At 35.2% G+C, this 22379-nt stretch overlaps 1 protein-coding gene across 11 annotated transcripts in view; it reads right to left on the bottom strand.

Moving 5' to 3' along the window:
* BBX (BBX high mobility group box domain containing) overlaps positions 1-22379 on the bottom strand; it is a 253393-nt gene that overhangs the window by 172655 nt on the left and 58359 nt on the right. Inside the window, exon 1 of one of the 11 annotated variants that reach the window (XM_079100830.1) lies at positions 11271-11781. The exons of the other annotated variants lie outside the window; for them this stretch is intronic. The gene's annotated coding sequence lies outside the window, so the exon portion shown is untranslated. Of the gene's footprint in view, positions 1-11270; positions 11782-22379 lie in introns of those variants that run through there. 11 annotated transcript variants of the gene reach the window in all.

The following is a 22379-nucleotide window of genomic DNA, read 5'->3' as shown; positions in this document are numbered from 1 at the left end:
GAGGTTTAATTAAAAAAAGAGCCCAGTCCCACAACACAATACCCATAATATCCAGATTTCTATTGAAGATCACTTCTCATACCAAAAGGAGGGAAAAGCTCCATTTGAATGAAAATATACAATCAAAAGATGACAAAACGAAAATGAAAGAGATACTAGAATTATCTGACAGAGAATTTTAAAGCAGTAACCATAAAAATGATTTGGTGAACAACTGTGAACATGGCTGAAAACAAATGAAAACATAAAATGTCTCAGCAAAGAAACAGAAATATAAAGAGGAACCACGAACCAAATATTTTGAACAAAAAACCACAATGAACAAAATTAAAAAAAAAAAAAACTTAATGAATAGGGGTCAACAGTAGAAAAGAGAAAATAGAGGAAAAATAAAATCAGTAAGACAGAAGATAAACAACAGAAATTATCCAATCTGAACAAAAGACAGAAAATATATTGGGGGGAAAAATAAAGCCTCAGAGGACCTGTAAAACAATAAGATCTGAATCCATGCCATTGTAGACAGGGGTGGGGCACTGAAAAAGTACTCAGAAATAATGGTTGAAAACGCACCCAAAACACACATACAACAGCACAAAGAAACACACCAACTTCTGAAAATTAACCATCTCCCCTTCTTTCCAATACTGAAAGCAACAAAAGAGAAAAAGACAGCTTATCTATATAGGAATAACAATTCAAACAGCAGATATAGCGTTAGGAAACACAGAGGCCTAGAGTGATGGCACCATATTTAAAGTATGGAAAGAAATTAAGCACAAACCTAGAATCCTTTGCCCAGAAAAAATATCCTGATGGCATGAAAAGTAAATAAAGGCATTCTCAGAGGAAAAGGAACTCAAGAGAGTTTTCAGCATCAGACCTACCCCAAAAGGGTAGCTAAACGAGTTCAATAAAACAGAAAAAGTAAGAAAATCAACTGAGAACATCAAGAAGAAAACGTGTTGAAACAAAAACATGGGTAAATACAACAGGTTTCCTCCTTTGAGTTTTACTAATTATGTTTGATGTTTAAAACAAATCATGAATTGTCTAATAACTTTAATGTGGTTCTAAGTATACATAGAAGTATTTAAAACAATGATATTACGAATGAAGAAACAGGATGTAAAGAAAGGCAGTAAAACATACTAATTAAAATACTAGAAGTGGTTAAAAAAAACATGGTCTAAGTATATGGTCTACACATACATTTTATATTTCCAATATAAAAACAGGTAGGTGATTGAAAGTAAAAAAAATGGAAAGGCTATCATGGCAAACAATAAAAATACAGCAAGAATGCTGTACTAATCAAGACAAGATTTCAGAACAATGAAAGCTATCAGAAACAAAGACATTACATCACAGTGAAAGGACAATACCATCTAGAAGATATACCAATCCTAATGGAAGGAAGGAGCCAAAAGAAAAAAGGAAGGGAAATGGGGAAGGGAGAGGAGAAGGTAAGACAAAGTACTAAGGACTAAAATGGAGTGAATTATATTTCTATGCATGTATGATTATGTCAAAATGAATCCCAATATTATGTATAAGTAGAAATGTAGGAACATGAGACAGGAAAAAAGGGAAGATATACCAGTCCTCAACGTGTACACGACCAATAACAGAGCTACAAAATATGCATGATAAGAACGTATAGAAACAAGAGTATCAACAGACAAATCCATTATTATGGTGGGAAAATCAAGTTCTTCTCTCAGCAACTGATAGAACAATTAGACAGAAAATCAGAAAGGACAATAAGAACTCAACAATATCAATCTATCAACAGGATCTAATTGACATTTGAACACTTGACCCAACAACAGCAAAACATTCTTTTTCAAGTGTCTTTTTCAAGTGTCCATTTCAACTGCCCAAAGAACCATACCAAGATGACTATATGCAAAAGCTATAAAACAAGTTATTCAATAAATTTTAAAGAACTGAAATCCTACAGGGTGTTCTCTGATCACTACAGAATAAAATTAGAAATCAAATAACAAAAAGGTTAATAGGATAAATTCATAGACATATAGGAATTAAATAACACACAAATAATCCATGAGTCAAAAGCCTCAAGGAAGATTTTAAAAAACACAATGAATTGAATGAAAACATAGCATATCAACATTTGTAGGACACAGCTAAGTCAGTGCTCAGAGGGGAATGTTGTAGCACTACATACGTTCTTTTTAGAAGAGGAAACCCTGCCAATCAGTAATTTAAATCCCCATATCAAGAACCTGGAAAAAGATCAAACTAAACCCAAAGCAAGCAGAAATTATGAAAATAATAAAGGTATAATTTTGGTATTACTTAACTACCAAAACCAGACAAAGACTGTATAAATTAAAAAAAGCACACACCATTCTCCTTCATGAGCACACATCCAAAATTTTCTAACAAGGGTTGGGGATGCAGCTCAGTGGAAAAGTCTAGCATGTGTGAGGCCCCACTAACTCTACTACTGTAAAAACAAACAAAACCTAACAAAATACAAAAAATAGAAATTTGAGAATACACAAAAATAATTCCACAATACAACCAAGGATTTATTTTAGGAATGCAAGGATGATTCAGTATTCAAAAAAAATCAATGAATGTGATCCAATGTAAAAGGCTAAAGAAGAAAATTTATAAGATCTTATCAACTAATTCAGAAAGAAATAATAGATACAATTCAACACTCATTCATGATAAAAATTTCAGCAAGTTAGGAATCAAGGGGGCTTCCTTAACTCGATAAAAAGCATCTTAAGCTGACCTAACATTGCAACAGCAAAACACTGAATGTCTTTCTCCTGAAATTATGAAAAGGACAAGGTTGTCCACTCTCATTACTCTTATTCATGCATAAGTCATGGAAAGGAAATAAAATGCATACAGATCTGAAAGAAGAAACAAAACTAGCACTATTTACAGATGGCATGATTATCTACATTAAAATCTCAAAGAATCTATCAAAAGCCCTCTAAAATGAATGAGTTTATTAGCAGAGTCAACGGAGACAAGTTAAACACACAAAAATAAACTATTTTTACATGTGTGTGATGGACATGAACATCAAAATTAGAATGCTTTACTAGCAATGAGTATGCAGACACCAAAATGAAAAATACAATTTATAATAACTTTTTATATTAAAATGTGTAAATCTAACAAAACATGTCCAGGACATGTATGCTAAAAACTATAAATACTAGTAAATAAAATCAAAGAGGATCTAAATAAGAGACATACGGTATAAATTAACTGGAAAACTAAACACAGTAAAGATGTTGATTCTTTCCAAAATTAATATACAAATTTAACGCAATTTCTATTAAAAAAATTTCAGCATGATGCTTACAGATACAGTGGATACAGGTAAGTTTATTCTAATTTTATATGGAAAAACAAAGGAATTAGAATACCTAAAACAATTTTGAAAAAGAATACAATGTGAGGAACTGGTTCACCTGATTTCAAGACTTATATAGCTATAGTAATAAAAAATGAGGGCTGGGACGTGGCTCAGTGGATGAGTGTCCCTGAATTCAATCCCCCGTACCGAAAAAAAAAAAAAGAAGAAGAAAGAATGAATGATACTGATAGAGGACCAGACATATAACTCAATGGAACAGAAGAGAAAACCCAGAAACAGATAAACACCAAGGCCTATATTATTATTATTATTTAGACAAAGGTATAAAAGCAATTGAGTGGAGGAAGAATAGACTTTTGAAACAAATGGCACTGGAGCTAACAGACATTCATGGGCAAAAAGAAAGGAACCTGGACATGAGACAACACGTAAAAATGAATTCAGAACAGATCATGAACTTAAATATAAAATACAAAACTACGAAATCTTCAAAAGATTCTCAGAATATAGAGATATTTACATTTGAGTAGTTGGACTTAATGCCAAATTCATGATCTATACAAGATAAGACTAATAAAATGGACTTAACCAAAATTCAAAACTTTTGCTCTGCCAAAAAACCCATAAAGATGAAAAAGACAAGCTACATAGAAAATTCATGAAGATCTCATGTCAACAAAGTACTAGTATCTACCATATAAAAAGAGCTCCCAAAACTGAGCAGTAAAATAATCTGATGGGCAAAACATATGAATAGAAAATTGAACAAGGGATATATAGAGATGGCAAATTAACAAATGGAAAGATGTTCAGTATTATTATCCATCACAGAAATGCAAAATCAAACTACAATAAGATCATCGTACACCTACTGAAACAGTTTTTTAAAAATAACACCACCAAATGTTGGTGAGAATACAGAGAAACTGAATCATTCATATATTACAGATGGGAATGAAAACAATACAGCCACTTTGGAAAACCATTTGATAGTTTGATCCCCCCACCCTTAAAAAAAAATGCAACTGTCATTCGACCTAGCGGTTGCAGTCCTGGACATTTATCACAGAGGCATGGAAACTTATTTACATAAAATCATGCACACAAATGTTCAAAGCAGTTTCATTCATGATAGCTCCAAACTGGAAACAATCCTGGCTATCTTTAAACCAGTGAATGGTTAAACAAACTGGGTATCTCCAGACCACTGCTCAGCAACAGAGAGGACTACTGAGGGCTAGGGATATAGCTCTGTGGTAGAACACATACCCAGTGTGCAGAGGCCCTGGGTTTGATGCCCAACACCACGCTGCCCCTCCACCTCCCCCCACCAAAAAAAAAAAAAAAAAAAAAAAAAGTGAAAAAGAAACTACTGATACACCCAAATACATGAAACTCCAGAGAATTATGAAGAATATATAAAAGCCAATTTCAAAAAATACCTACTATAACTATTTCTAAAATATTCTTGAAATGACAAAATTATAGAAATGGAGATGAGATTAGTGATTACAAGGTGTTATAAAGGAGTTGGGGGCAAAAGAGAAATGGATGTAGCAATAAAAAACAAACATGAGGGACCCTTGAGCTGATGGAAAATGTTCTGCATCTTAACTGTACATAGGTCAATATCATAGTGTACTATCATTTTATAAGAAATAAAGGTAAAGGGCATATGGGATTGCCCTGTATCATTTCAGATATCTAAGTTGAATCTATAATTATCTCAAAATAAAAAGTTTAATAAAAAATTTATAGAGCAATACTGTGAACAAATATAACAAAAAGCAGTTGAGTAGTGCATGCTTCTCCTTCATGCTTCCATCTCATGTATGGGGGCTGTGTCCTTTTCAGGGACTTTGGTTAGGGTTACAAAGTTAACTTTTACTATTACTCTACATTTCTCCTTAATTTGATCTCATTCACTGGGGACTTCAGTTACCATATGCCAATGATTGCCAAATTTGTATTTCAAACCCACTCCTTTCTTCCAAAGTCCAGATACATTTTACTGTTGAGTATCTCAACTCACAAGCACTTGCACACTGCAATTTTAGACATGTCATTTTTTTCCCCTACAGTCCTCAGATGTGCTTCTTTTGGGGCTTTTCCTGTTTCAGTAGTTGGCTAGGTCTGAATGTTTGCATCCCTCCAAAATTCACTTGTTGAAATCCTAACCCTCAAGGTGATGGTTTTAGGAGAGGGACCTTTGCAGGGAGAGGGGATTAGGACTTGAGGGTAAAGCCCTCATGAATGGGATTAGTGCCTTTACAAAGGAGGACCCAGAACTGCCTTGACCTTTTCTACCATGTAAGGACACAGTGAGAAGGTGCAAATCTACAAACCAGGAAATGGGCTCTCACCAGACACTGTATCTGTTTTGATCCTGGACAACCTAGACTCCAAATAGTGAGAAATAAAATTCCTGTTGTTTATAACCTACACAGTCGATAGTATTTGCTTACAGCAGCCTGAATGATCTATGACATCACTATTCCATCCTACATATAGATGTTCAAGCTAGTGTGAGTTTCAGTCTGCCTTAGTCTCACTCTCACATAGTCAATCTTAAATAAAAACAGCTGGTCAGTCCTCTTCTTCCCATCCCCCACAATGCCACTTGGTTGTAATCATCTACTGAATGACTTCCGTAGCCCCAACTGTGCCCCTTCAAAACCATTCTTCCTGCAGCAACCAGACTCAGTGTTACAAAATGCAAATTCAAACACCTCAAGTCTAGCTTATAACTTTTCATTGTTACCCTGTGCTTACACATTGTCCTAATCAAAGCATACAAAATCCCATATATTCTTGTTCCTATTTGTGTCATGCCACTGTGCATGCTCATTTCTAAACTCCGGCCATAATAAGACTTTTATTTTCTCCAAGGCACTCTGCTATTTCACTTCAGAATCTTCACACTTCTTTCTATCACTCCCAGCCCGAACTATCTAATATTTACCATCCCTCAGACCTTAGTTTATCCATCACCTCCTCTAAAACAGTTTTCCTGAGCCCTCAGATCTAAGGAAGGTCCTTGTTAAATAATGAAAGGAAAAGCCTATCCAACTTTGAATACACTCAAAGTGTTTTAATAAAAAAATTACCAATTTTAGGATTCATACAAAGATAATAAACAAGGTAAAAGCCAATATATTTCAATATACGTCACATATATCTGATTTGGTACTTTATTTTACTTAGGTCCAACTGGTAAGTACTTAACATCTATTTTTCTCTGGGATTTTCTTAATATGAAGAACAAAAATCATGATTCTAGTAAGATACTTTGTCATTCTTAGTCAAACTATGACTATTATTTATTATGAGCAACCAGTACAATTGTTTTATCACAATTCCTTGTCATTTGCTAGACTTTAGGGAAATTTCATATATGCATACTCTAACTTTCTTAGGGACTTGTAAGTTCAAAGTATAACATTGTTGACACTGAAGTTTAGCTACCTAGCATTCTTTCCAAAGTGTAATAATCTCTATCCAGTCTTTTAATAACGATAAAAATCAGTAACAAAGACAAAAAACACATATTAGAACATGTCCCATAAAAAATGTCTGAAGCTTCAGACCACATGTCTAGAGCACCATCTAAATCGAGAAGTTTGTATTTTAAACCTCCACATCTGAGTACTTTTTTCTACTGTTCATTGACATAGATGCTATGCGATGTGGCCACATCATCATGTTGTCTTTACACGTAAAAATTCTACAAAAGTATTTACAAGAATCTGTGCTTCCTAGTCTCATTAGGTTTTATTAGTACTAAGAACTAATTAATTCCAACTATCAATCATATTTGTCTTTGTCATATTAATTTTCAACTGTATAGTTATATGGTTCACATATATGTGGTTCATGGTTCTAAATACATTCAATCTTTATTTCCTGTTTTAAAAAATATATTTAAAAGCATCATCATAAACATTAAATAATGAAGGGATCCTAGGAATGGATTTCAGTATTTAGAGGAAAAAGCCACAAAAATAAAACAATGGCGTAATGTGAAATGTGCTACAAAATAGAAGGTAGACATGGAAATATTTTATCGGGGCACAGGAGGCAAAGGATGCTCTAAAGGATGCTTCAGCTTCACGAGGTGTCACCGCTGAAATTGCACCATCTTTGGATTAACAAGACCAAGGGTTTCCAAACTGTGAGAGAGACCACATGCAATCAACAGGGCTGGAGGAGTAGCCTAGTCTGACTGACTAAATCTACTTACAAAACCTTTTTGTTTCAACAAGTGCTACTGAAAACCTTTCTAAAATGTATTAAGGTATGCTTTCGTGCTCTAGTAAGTACAGTACAGTGAACATAATTAAATCTCTCACTGTTGACTATGGGTCTTATCAGATATTAAGAGTAGGCCTTGTGAGCATTCATTTTTACTGGAACCTTATGAAAATGTAGACATTTGGATTGTTTGGGTTAGATGTATACAGACTGGCCCTGGGCTATTTATTCTTTGGAACTTTTTTTTTCTCCTTTACTACACAGCTTAAAATCAATTTTTAAAAGGGAGAAAAGGAGCTTATTTTCCTATAAGTCAAGAGCAGGAAAAATAAACCTGGTTATCTGAACTCTTACTCTATCACTGGAGCTTTTCTAAAGTAATAGGTATTCTTGAAAAATCTGTTCCATTTTCAGCATTGTTATAGCAATGAGTGCCCAAGGGTAAAGCTTAGGAAAAGTAAAATCCAATTCCTATGTGAAGAAGAAGAATTTGGAAGAAAGCTGGTAGTATCTGAGTATTTACTAAATATGCCTTATGTACTAAGGAAGTTTTGTGTACCAAGTACTCTACTAAACTCCATGGCTATAGCCAAGTCTTCCCTGCCTGTGCCTCAGTTTTAACATCTGCAAAATTAGGAGACTAAACATAGTGGCCTCTCCACACACAAAAGCTCTCCATACCGTGATTCACTAAGAGCAAAGTGATGTTACTCTATCATTCACAGAGTGTGTGCGCACATGTGCACATGAAAGCAGTCAGAGAGCAAATGAGAGAAGGAAAAGTATGGGGGAATATTTAACTCTCCAAGAGAAGCTAAGATACCAAATTCCTAAGAAAATTATACTCTGCAGCTAATTGAGGAATGTTAATTAGTTATTCTACTCCTCTTTTTATTGCTTTGGGCAGAACATTAAATGAATAACAAATTCATGGCTGGGCTATATGCTAAAATGCTGTGGGGTTAAATATTAAATATCCAAATGAAGAAAGTAAAAAATCCCATGGAGGTTTTTTTCTTTCCTTTCAGTTTTCTCTGAAATCTTATCCTAAATCACAACTGTATGGGCACTAGTGCTGGGCACCAGCAGAGCTGTATTTGGATTCTAGCCCTTGTATTAGTGAGCTATGTGATCTTAGACAAGTCACTGGCTTGTCAGCAAAACATTTCCTTCTATTTCTGTCATCATCAAGAATGTTATGCAAATGCAACACATTTCATTTTAAAATTGCCCAGAAGAACACCATGCATATGATGCATTTTGACTCTGGAAAGGCATTTGACCAAGAACTAAACATAGACACTAGGACAGGCTATAAGTCAAATGAATTCTTAACTCTGAATAGCAAGTTTTGAGTAATGAAACAGAAGAAATACTGGGAAGATGAATAAATTCACAAGATTAAATTTAACTATGGATCCAAATGAATCCATATAATACTCTAAATATTGCAACTATGTGCATGTAATAAACTCTGACATCCAGTTTGGATATATCATTTTCCCTGTATGAAATAACTGATTCATTGGTTTTCCCCATTATGTTTCACAAGTATAAATGTAAATACTGAACCTAAAGTAAAAAAGAAAAATCTATACACAAGGAGAGGCCTGATTTAAGTATAGTTGATGAGAAAAAGAACTAAGATCATTAGCTGACTTCAAGCTTCACATGAATCAAGTGTGACAAGACTGCCAAAAAAGTTAACATAATCTTAGCCACCAAAAACAGAAGTGCAATGTCCAGAACAAAAGGATTACAGCTGTACTGTATTCTCTGCATCCTTTGCATTTTGTGCTGGTTACCACAGAGCCAGAATGATGGGTTAAATCCCAAGATCACCTTATTTAAGAGAATGCTGACAAAGGAGAAATTCCAGGTAGGGGAATGACCACAATGCTGTAGAACCTTGACAGTAAACAAGTCTTGAGGACTGAGAGAACCAGGACTATTTAGCCTGAAAAGCTAGGTCCTAGGGAAGATGATATTAAATACCTGATGAGGAGGAGATTTAAGAGGACACATGCCAAAGCAGATTTGGTGGATACAAATAGTACGCAAAATGGAATCAGCACTGGGAATGTTGAGATAATGCAACTGTGGTCAACCCTGGCTATGTAGAAATACCTGTGAATACTTTTAAAACAATCAATGCCCTGGCCCTGCCCCAGCCAACTAAACTGAATTTCTAGGGGAAGGGCCTAAGCAATGGTAGTTATTGAAAGCTCTCCTAGGATTTCTAATGTGAAGCTCACTTGAGAATGACAAAGGTAAATACAATCAGGGTGAGTGGTGTAGGATTCCTTATCAGAATTCTGCCTTAGGCTTACTTCCCTTCTGCTCTGGAAACTTCTGTTGATTTTTAATCTACTTTTTTTCTTCTGTGATTTTGGGGATGGAACCTAGGGCCTTGGGCTTGCACTCTACTATGGAACTAAACCCCAGCCCTAGACTCTTTTGTATTTTTAAAATGTTAAACTCAGCAATGACTTGCACGATCATGAAAGATTAGCAACTTTTTGAAAATATTTGAGAAGAAATGAAGTTTAAATTTCATTTAAAGGGAAAAATACTCTCCTAAAGGGAAGATTTAAGTTGGGTTATAATACTTAGTACATTCTTGAATAAGAGGTTTCAAAGATTTAAGTACTAGTACTTTTAGAAAAGAATAGTACAGAACCTTCATATGTAAATTAATGTATAAATTAATTTCAAAGCTTGATAAAATAAAGTTAACACTTGCTAACATTCAAGTTTTCATTTCTTCCATGATAAAATAATTATGATCAACCAAAAATATTTTGTAGTTGAGTGGTCTCTACCACCAGTAGTAGTTTATCCTATGTACATAATAAAATGCCACATTTTTCTGTTTTAAATATCTTCTAAAACTTTTTGTAACAGAATAGACTGTATTTTTAGTAATCAGTATACAGCTTTCCATGCTTCCTTCAATACTGGTTGTACTCTTGCTCTTGTTCCTTTTCTCCAACTACTGAATAAAATCATTTATACAGGTTTCCTAATATCCTTGGAAAAGATACAACAGTGTGTGTTCAAAAGCCTTCTGGCCTTAATATAGGTCAGGCATCAACAGTAGTAGGTTATATTTGTATACTTAGTTGCCCCTCCAGATTTTTCCACTTAGATGTAGCACACCCTCTAAACTTTAAAACTTTCACTTTAGATTACGGTAAAACACCAACCATTTCCTTTTACTTTTACCATCTGTCAGTGCAAAAAGCTCCTAATGAATCTGAAGCTTCTTCTGGGCTACTTGAAGTCTCTCTCATTAATCTTTGTCATGTGGCTCATAAATAATGAAAGAGGTATTAAAGATCATCATCTTGTTTACAGACAGCCACCACCAAAAGAGCCTGGAATTGGTATAACACCGGGGATCTGACCAGAAGTATTCAGCCTGAGAGCATGTCGGGAACCCTGATGTGGGGACGAAGCACACACTTAATTTTTTTTTTTTTTTTTTTAACCACTAAGCTGGTTAACTGCACTCCGATTCAATTAATGATTGCCTTTTTCCATATCAAAACATCAGAAAGAATTACGACCTTACAGTCATTTGAGCAGCTGCTGGACGGGCAGATTGCTCCACAGCCAATAGTCACCTTTCCATTTTTCAAGCACATACCTCTCATAGAAATGTTTTCAGTGCGGCAGTCTACAGAGCTGGTTATAACACCGGCACGATGTGACAACAAAATTCATGATGATTTTGCTTTTTCAGTCTGCCCCTTTCTTTTTTAAAAAATTCTTTTCTTGACCTTCATCTCCCAAAGAAAACCAAACCAACAATACTTCCACAAAACCTGCCTCAGTCTTAGGAATATAACGCTTTCAATGAAAGCAGACCAGCTTTATAGAACAGCTTTAGAGAAGCAGGAAGCTGATCTGAGCAGCAGAGAGCAGGGATGGGGCGGAGCAGAAAGGAACTGAGCTGGGGGAAAGCGAAGCACTAGCAGTCCTGGCCGCTTCTAGTTACTTATTGACACTTTTCTCTAATAGCACAGATTTATGAACAGGGTGAGCATCCGTCCTGCCATACCTTTTCTTTCTTTTACAAATTTTTGTCAGTTTGGTAAACTATCACACTGGGGAAAGTAAGGCCTTACAGCCCCGCCAGAGCCCAGTTGCAGGGAAATGATGTAAGCTTCCCACCTCCCACCAGCCCCCGCTCTGCCAATCCACCTCTACTCTGACCTGTTCATATCCCCTCCCTCCCCCAGGGCCACTGCCTGGGGCTGAGGGGCCCCAGGCTTGCCTAGCTGTGTCCTACTGTGCAGCACAAAGTATTTGCCAGGGAGTAAGGAATATTTTTGTTTTCAGAAAGTCTTCAATGAGAAAGTAAATGCCTTTCTATTTAAAAAATAATGCTGAATGGCCAAAAGCAAGTCAGTCCCCAGGACAAATAACACTACATAGATCTGAGGTGAGGAATGCAGTTTACCAAAAGTCAGCAGAAGGTGTGATGTAGCAAGAGGTGTAAAAGTGGGAATTAAAAGACAGAAATTCTACTTATTTACTACCACCTCTGTGACCTCGATCTACTAGCTTAACCTCTCTGGTTTTGTTTTCTGTAAAATAAAAGAAATATAAATTATATAATATCTCTTATATATCTGGTGATGTAACAGTCTCTCGATTGCCTATAAACTGCTACCCAAAAGAAAAAAGTGAGGAACCAGACTGTGGACAATTGTTTGCTGTTTACAACAACCTTTTAAAGATTTGCTTTTCCAAGTAGGACTAGCACAAGAAATAGAGTGAAAAAATTTAGAGGAAGTGTAAGTGCTAATCCTAATCTGGAGAATTTGTAGAGAATTAGGGTTACAGAAACTCATGCTCAGGAATGACAACTGATAAACAGATGTATGTAAGCAATTGAGACCTATGACATTACCCTAGACAACATAAATATTTGCCTTGGTCAGCAGTGATACAAATTTAAAGGACTCACCAAGAATTAAAAAAAAAAAAAAATGAGAGTCCATCATTTACTGGTTGCTAGCACAATCCTCTTCAAACAGATATGTAAACTCCTGGAAATACAAAACTTTTCAAAGGTTATGCAGAGTTTACATACTTTCCAGGATCAACTTCTATAAGCACCCTTTCCTAAAACTGGTCTACTTTAGAATGCTCTGGAGAGTATGTTAGCTTTACTCATCTTCCCATTTTCAAACATCCTTTTCCTCCACTTTATAAATTAAGGGCATACAATTCACCCATCACAAATCTCACTCTGGGGCATATATCTTGGAATAGGGGGGGAAATCCTCTGGTCAGGACACAAGGGACAATTATAAATACCAGTCAGTGAATAGTGAATGGCCCTAATCTAATCACTCTTCTGCAATTCAGGTAGTTTTGCCAATTCTTTGCTTAGACTAAAACCAGGGGAGGGCCTGACTGTCAAATGATGAATCATTAAAGATAATTCAAATGATGGATCATTGGGATTTGGAATATAATCCAGGAGTCCAAATAAATGAGTGACACTGCTAACTTAATACTTCCATTCTCTTCAATTTATGTAAACAAAATTCCACAGTGTATATATTAATAATGAAAAATATACTAAATAATATTAATCAAATAATGATGAGTTAACTGAAAAAATAAAGCATACATTAAGAAACAGATTGTGTGCATAAAACTGTTTTTATCTCTAATATTACTTATCAAAATTTGTGACAATGCATATTATTTTGATCAGTTACATACTAATCATTACTCAATGATACCTTTTTTTAAAAAATCAGAAGCCAGTATGATGGTACACACCTATAATCCCAGCAACCTGAGAGGCTGAGGCAGGAGGACCTCAATTCCAGATCAGCACTGACAACTTGGCCACAGAAAATTAAAATTTTATCATAGAGGAATGATAAGGTGACTAATAATAGACTTTTAAACATAATACACAAGGATCAAATCTGCTGAGAAGTGTTATAAAAGTAAAAGTTCAAGGAGGGAAAAATAACACTAAGATTTCACATTGCTAGAGAAGAGTTTACAAATGCATAATGGAAGGTAATATTTTTTTAAAAAAACAGTATTTGACTGAAATGAATATATTTAAGAAGAAAATCACGATTTTATTTAAAAATTCAATGTTTACAATAACAATTATATCTAGCAAATAATTTAAACATGATGAAAAAACTAAAAAAGTCAAGAATTATAGGAAGGAACCCATGTTTTCCAATTCATGAATTCCTAGAAGCACAGAATAAAGCTTTCAATTTCCAGAAGAAGCAAATAAAATTCAAGGAACATCAGAGGGGAGAAAAAAGTTTTTTAAAAGTTAGCATACATTACCTACACTATTTATAATTCCCATATGGTAAACTAGGCACATGAATCTCTTCCACGAATTATTATGTGGTTTTATTATACTTTTCACTTGATCCTCTATACACCTCTAACATTATTTCTAGGTTACTGATTGTCAATCTGAGCCTGAAATGTATTTAAGTGAATTGCCTGCAGTTAGACTGTCTGGATTCAAATCCAGATACGCATAACTCCAGAATGCCTGCTTTTGACTAAAACATGCCTCCCAGGAAGCACAGAACACAGCAGAAATGCTGCCGCCACTCCCTGCTGCAGTGTCTGTTGCTGAGAGCTGCTTCAGTGGAGCAAGGACATACACTAGAAAACTCTGCTGGACCCTCAGTCCAGAGACTTGCATCCTATTTTTGAGTGTTTCCTCTGCCTTTGTGATCCTGAGCAAGTTATTTAACTTTTCTAAGCCTCAATTTCCTCATCTATAAAACGTAATAGTCCTATAGGGATCAAAAGACAGTACCCTCATTCCAAACCAGGTGTAAATTTGAGTTTCCTAAATACTAATAACTACATTTTTAAGCTCTTACTATGTCTGATCTTGATTCATGTAATTCTCCCAACAATCCTATGGCATCGTAGATACTATGATTTTTATTACTGTTTTATCAATGCAGAAAGACTTTGTCCAAGAGAGGGAAGGCAGTTTGCCTAAGGTCATGACTCACACGTGAAAGAGCTAGCATTTAGGCTAAACAGTGTGACTTCAAGGCTTGTAGTCACTGGGACTACAGGCTGTCTGGAAATAATAACACTACCTTTATTCTCACCACCACCACCACCATTATCATCATCATCATCATCATCATCACCAACCTTTTTTATAGTTTGCCCAAAAGGCCTTGGGTCTAGAAAGCACTCAGTAGTGAGACACAGAAAGATCCAAAACTAAAGGGAATTAAGGCTTCAGAGAAAAAGTCAAGAAGGAGGCTATTCCCCAGAAGAAAAGAATGTACAGCAGAATGAAGAGATTAAACACAGACCTAAACTCAGAATATGAAAAAGTAATCAACTACTATACAAGGGACCAAAAAAGGAAACTCAGCCCAAGAAAGAAAAACGTGTATTTATAAAATTTTATAAGGTGCCCAAAAGAAATGTTTAAAAGGGAAAAACCTAACATGCATTATAATTTGAGGTCTTGCCTACTTAATAATTTCTCTCTCCAACTTGGGGAGCAGAGGATATGATCACGATCATCTGAATCAACCATAAATGATGATCTGATCCAGACAAAATTAAAACCATTTGCCTCTGAAAGTATCAGAGCCCAGTAAAAACCATCTTTTGTAAATCTTAAATCATGTACTCATGTAAAATTATCTATGGGTTTCTTGGAACAACTGTGTTTGGGCTTTTAATCTACATTATTTTCCTCTACAGCTGCCTCTTTTTTTTTTTTTTTTTTTTTTTTTTCTTTTTTAAATCAAGGATTCAAACCAGGGGCTCTTAACCACTGAACTCTATCCCCAATCTTTTTATTTTTTATTTGAGACGGGGTCTCACTAAGTTGCTAAAGTTAGCCTCAAACTTACTATCCTCCCTGGGATTACAGGTATTTACCACCACGACACTAAAGTCTCTCTTTTTTTCCCTCCACTTAAAGGAATTGGGGGAAATCATATCTTGTTCATTTCTCTCCAGCAGAGTCAGACTGCATCCTATGCACTTACAAACACTGCAGATGCCACTGTTAGAGCACTGGTGTATCCCATTTGTGACTACAGATCTGGTTTCTCCATTACCCTGTATCCATTCCACAAAAGCACATCCAGGTTTTGTTCATCTTTACAACTCCAGTACACTGCATTACAATCGATAAATGGTGGAAGAAAGATTATTTTTTGACTTCATCAAATTTTTGTCGCTGAACTTAACTCTAGAAGCCTAACTCCTCAGACAGTGATAATCTTAGATCAACAGAAATTATGAGAATTTAGTAAAACTAGTGATTACTTCACTGACAATTGGTTGGGAAATAAAAAGGAAGCCCCCCTGGGTCCATGTTTCAGAGTTCTTTTCAGTGATATTGGTTTTCAGACAAAAGATATGCCTCAGGGTCATGATCAGTTAAAATTTATTAACTAGCTTAGGCAGCTTTGGTTATTTATCCAGTAGTGGCTAGCACAAGATTAGAGGCCAACAAACACTTTTATATTGGTTGATTAATTGACTGCTATTAGAATTGTCATAGGCCAAAAGCAGACTCTTCATGAACTGCCCACAAGAGTGTTAAAAGATTTAGAAAAACACCAAGCAGTCTCAGATCAGATAACTAGCTTTTCAGGATTATAAAGCTACAATTACATATAGTCAGATAATGTTTAAAATCTAAGTAATCACACTTCTACTTTTTTTTTGTTTTAATAGGGTTCTTGAAAATGCAGGACCAAGGGAACTTTTTACCTTGATCTCAAGGAGGTGTGGGGGGGGGGGACCACTCCACGAGGGTGAGGTAGTAATTTAGATATTGTTGGTCCTTAAGGTGTATGGGATAAGGAGGATCTGAATCAATGATCACCTAATACTCCTGGAACTTCCCAAATGATATTACTATCTTGATAAATCTAAACATACCTACTTGAAAAAGTTATCTTGGGGTTCCTAAAAATTGCATGTACCTCTTTTATCAATAAAACCTGCACTTGTGTGTACTGATAAACACAGCTAAATAAATAACTACACAAACTTTAATTTTAAACTTTAGGTTGCAAGCAAACATTTAATTTAAGAGTGCTAAATTTCCCCTAAGATTTCCTTGCATTATTGGGATTCAAGAGACATTAAGACTGAGCATTCTGTTCAGTACTAAGACTGCTATTACTTTAAAAATCAGTTTAAGATTTTTTTTATCAGCAATTTCACAAATAGACGATGATCTTAGTACACCTTTAAAAAAAAAAACATTAAGAAAAATGAACTAAGTATACTACATTTTTCAGTCTGAGAGGCTTTCAAGTTTTCCCAAATTTATGAAAGTCATCCTAATCTAGATTAGTCATACTAATCTAGTCATGCTAATCTATTAACTTCTTGATGAGATTAATCTCTAATATAAAGGCACATGAGTAGCTGACTACAAACTAAATTACATATACAGTAACAAAAAATAAGAAAATAACATTTTTGTACCATGATGATTAAAAAGGCTTACCAGCAGGAATCAACTAACAAGTTACAGATTAACCTCACCACACTCGATCAAATATTTTCCTTTACTTCCATGAAATCTTACTAAGGGTATTTCAATCATTTAAATTACTCTGCTTCATGGAAACATTTCTATTATATCTTTCACAATAAACAGAATATTATTAAGAGTGGGATTTGGGTCTTCCTTTTAAGTGTGTAGCATTACTAACAGCTATAACATTCACTTATTTTTATAGTTCCTTAGAAAATAAATAAATCATAATATATATGGTGGAAAATCAGATGTCCTTTATTTGCATGTTCTCTTCGTTTGATAATATTTTCTGAAGACTTGTTTCTACTCTAACACCCTTTTAAGGTTTCATACTTGAAAGTCACAACTTAAAAATGTTTTAGCAAGTTCCTTCTAATTGCAGAGACATCTAAGAATGGTCTATTTACATTAAAATGTTAACTGACATAAGGTCAGAAAACATATTTTACAAAAATTTTTACTTCAGAAAAAATTCACTGAGGTAATTCTCATTATTACTATTTTACAAAGAAAAACACCAAATCCAGAAAGGTGAGCATTTTCCCTAATCTAAAAAGCCAAGATTTGAAATGGATTTTTCTCATTTAAAATTGGGTATTTTTAATACTAATCAGTTTTTAAACATGTGTTCCTCCATTCAGTACGACAATATAAAATCCGCAAGAAAATTTAATATGGTTCTACAACACCTCCTCCTTTCCTTCTTACCCAGGTTTTAAGCAGCTTATTGACTATTTATGCATTGTAACTCTTTATAAGCTTCTTTTAATGGACTTGCACTCACCTCCTGAATTTTCAAAGCATGATTTTGGATCTATTGCTCTTTGATTAATTTTATGAGTTTTCTCACTGTCCTATGAACTATAGAGAATGTCAAGGGACTCACTAAAAAATTTAGATCACTTTTACTTTCAGACATGTTATATCAAAACAAACACTTTTTTAGAATGTAAAGTGAGATGGGACATCTACCTTGAAAAGCAATGATATGATTCTGCACTTAACCTACAATTGTATCCTTAAGTGTCTTGGGTTTGGAAAAACTATCTGGATTGGCTTTAACCTTTAGGAAACTGGCTGATTCCCCAAGTGGGCAATGCTTGGAAGCTGAAGGTATTTTGAGCTATATTAGGGAAGTAAGGTCATGGAAGGTCAGTAATGAAGTTTCTGGCAGTTGGAGCAGGGAAAGCCGTGCCCTCCATTGGGACCATACACAACTTGTGCTGCCATTGACCAGTGGAACCTAACTCCGAACTTCAAAGCAGCATAATTCCTACCACCTGCCCCTAACCCAAGTACTAAGTGGAGGGCCACCGGTATGGCTTTAGATGATGGAGTAAATAATGAGTCAATAAGTTGCTAGACGTGAGTCAGAAGCAAGCAGCCCAACATGGTCACTCAAGGAAAGGGATCCACCTGTCTTTACAGGTAGGAGGTGAACTTGGTGATGCTTAAAAATAAAGAAAAAGAGAGGGAATGGTAAAATAAGAGAGGCAAAGACTCAGAAAACTGAAGTACAACAGGTGCCATACACAAATTTAAAAGCAATTATTTTATTTGTAAAATCTTTATATTTAAAGCTGATACAACCCTACTGACAAAGATCCCATGGAATTTTTTTTATGAAAATGTTTTCAGAGATGTTTATAAAGATTCACTTTAAGGAAAAATGAAAGATCAAGACCTGTACAAAGGAGGAAAGGACCATATCAGATCCCAAAATGATGAAAAGCAATAAAGTGAAGGCATAAGGAACCAGCCAAAATTCATAGGGCATGAAGGAAATCTTTAGTCATCTGTGAAAAGTACATTTTAAAATCAAGTTTCACTTTGCTAGATCTTGCTCTTTCTCTAAAAACAACTGTGTGCCTTTTCTGTAATTAAAAGGCCAAAATTCTCAAAACAGGCACAGAGAAATTCTGATATTTTTGCACCTAAACAATACTCATTCAACTGCTCTGAGATCTTGCCAGAGAAAAGAGTGCAGTTCCATTCCTGAAACTTTGGAAAAAGAATTGCTACATGGCACTTCTCACAAATCAAGTTGAGACTTTAGGCTTTTGTGCTTCCACTGGTTAATTTTTTTTTTTGTACCAAGGACTGAACCCAGGGGCACTTAACCACTGAGTGACATCCCAAACCCTTTTATTTTTTTATTTTGAGATGGGGTCTTGCTAAGTTTCTTAAAGCCTCGTTAACATTGGCTTTGAACTTTCGATCCTCCTGCACCAACCTCCCCAATCACTAGGATTACTGGTGTGCGACACTACACTGATCTAAACTTCTTGAAACAGTGTCAACTGGAATTATTTGATCACTTTAGTGCAGCTGGAGCATATGAATCAGTAGTCATTTCTGTTACTTTTTTGTCCAAATAATTATCTGGAAGACCAAATGACCTGATTAAAAAAGACTATCTGGAAACAAAGGAAAGACTACCAGACTAGGAAGCAGGAAATCTAAAACATAATTCAGAATTAGAATTTAACTACTTTGACTTCAATTGTTTTCCATTTTCTTCAGTCTAACAGCTTTGTTTTCTCAGTTCTTTTATAAAGTGTAGCTGGGCATGGTAGCACACGCCTGTAATCCCAGCAACTCCTAAGGCTGAGCAGGAGGATCACAAGTTTGAGGCCAGCCTGAGCAGCTTATAGAGGCCCTAAGAAACTTAGTGAGACCATTTCAAATTTTAAAAATAAAATAAAAAGGGCTGTAGATGTAGTTCAGTGATAAAGTGCCCTGGTTTCAATCCCCAGTACCAAAAATGAATGAATGCATGCATGTATGTATGTATGGTAAAAAAAAAAAAACCAACACTTCTTTACCCTAAGAACTAACAAGGTGGTCAAACAGTGGATGCTGAAAAGATATTTACTCACAGAAAATAATTAACAATCTCAAAAATAATTTAAAAAAAAAATGAAATGGCCCCTTATCTTTCATCTGCTTTAGTCAAATTTGCATTAAAAAACTGTGTAAAATGATGTCTACAGGTTCTAATATGTCAAAAGGCCAAATGAAAAATTCACCGGCTAGATTAAATGACATAAATGAAAACAAGCAATGAAACATATCCTCCTAATTCTGATCTCAGATAGTCTTTGAAAACACTATGTTTTACCTAAGGTGGGACTTATTTTCTTTTATTTATGATTATTCATTAGTTATTATATGTGATTTCTATTAAAATAAACAAATTTTACCTATAATCACATTGCTATTGACATTTTTGACTTTGGTGTTTCTACTTTTTAATTCCAAACCCTGATACAATAAGAAGGAACTCTACCTTTAAATCATTTTATATGTTCAATTTTTACCCATTATTCTTTATTCACTTGCGTTAATATTAATGGCTCAATATATATAACATATGTATTATATATAATCTTAATGGTTGTGTGTGTGTGCACACACACACTTATTTTTTTGTTTGGTGGTAGTAGGGATAGAACCCAGGGATACTCTAGCACTGAGCTACATCACCAGTCCTCTTTTAGGTTTTAATTTGAGACAGGGTCTCACTAGGTTGCTGAAATTGATCTTGAATTTGCAATTCTCCTGCAGCAGGCTCCCAAGTAGCTTCCAAGATGGAGGCCACCATGCATGGTTTAGGCTTTTTTTAACTGGAACTGGGAAACTCAAGGACAGAGAAGTTAAGCATCTTGAACAAAGTTACCCAGTGAATTAGTGATAAGCTGGGATTTGAACCTAAAATAGGTGATTTCAGAGCTCATGCTAGTAATCAAATTGTTTGAATGTAATATATGCCACACCCCTCTGACCTTCCTCCCACCTACATTTCATTCTAACACATTAGCTTCTGGCTTATCTCCAACATGAAATGGCTGCTAATCCAGATTGGCTTCTTTACTGATCCTCCTACTTTCTCTTTTTCTATTCCCCCATCCCACGCACCAAGCCCCTTTCCCTTACTTTGTGATCACTGTTGTTCACAGGGCTCCGTCAGTTTGTATACCTGTTAGTATCCACACTCATGTACCCATCTCTGGCTTCTCAAGGCTCACACCTTTTAAGACCTGGCTTGTGTCCCTTCCCCTCCAAAACATCATAAGTGACCATAAGAACCTTCGTTCATTCATTCATTCATTCAAATTATTTAGCAATTACTTATTTAATACCTACTGTGTGCCAGATACTGCTCTAAGCACTTGAATAAAATGGGCAGCAAAGCAGACAAGGCTTCTGCCTTCCAGAAGAACAGGAGTTAAAAAAAATGCAAGTATCATTCCTGTCAGTGATATGCATTACAAAAACAAGGTAATTTTCTGTACAATTTTTTTTTTTTTTTTTTTTTTTTTTTTGACTGGCTTTTGGCCAATCCGAAGTAAAACAATAAATTACTGAAAAGCAAGGACTGGCACATAATAGGCACACTTCAGTGATGAGTGTATTAAAACATGTATAAGTGAAGTAGGAGAGGGGGAAGGAGGGAAGGAGCATAGGATACAGATGGGAAGAAGGGGGGACCACCTCAAACCAGAAAGAAATCATTTCATCTCTAAGTGCTGCTTCCCCTAACTAGGCTGCTAACTCTTTCAGCAAGAGCCTTGAGCCTGCAAATCAGTGTCGTCTGGCCTGTCTAGTGAAAGAGAAAACGAATTAAGTGATTTCAGGCAGTGTGGTCATCTCCAGTTAAACTACAATCCCCACTATTTACTCTCCTCTTACCCAAGTCCTCATACACATAATCATGCTCCCTTCATGGTGCCTATGAGCATCTGCCCACTGACAGGTTTGTTTTAGAACAGTGACCCAAAATTTAGTAACAGTCAGCAAACTGAAAAACTTTGTAATATGTTCATAACTAATTCTTTAGGATTTATGAGAAAAGCAATTTCTAGTGAAGATTATCTAAAAATATAAGAAGATCCAAATCATTCCAATATGTGACTAAATTCTTAAAAGTTCATACAAACTAATTCATTTCTCTTTTAAAATATTAGTTTAGGGCTGGGATTGTAGCTCAGTGGTAGAGTACTTGCCTAGCACATGAGACACTGGGTTCAATCCTCAGCACCAAATAAATAAATAAATAAATAAATATTGCTAGAAAAACTGATAATTTTATTTTTTAAAACATTCAGAACAAGTGAATATGTTTTTAAATAAAGTGACAAAACTCTTTGAAAGTGTCCTTATGTTCTCACTTGCTTATATCAACACAATAATCACAGACCATCT

Source organism: Sciurus vulgaris (genome assembly GCF_902686455.1).
Source record: "Sciurus vulgaris genome assembly, chromosome: 10".
Taxonomy (NCBI): Eukaryota; Metazoa; Chordata; class Mammalia; order Rodentia; family Sciuridae; genus Sciurus; species Sciurus vulgaris.
Note: the sequence above shows the minus strand (reverse complement) of the source record. Positions and strands in the feature narration are given on the sequence as shown.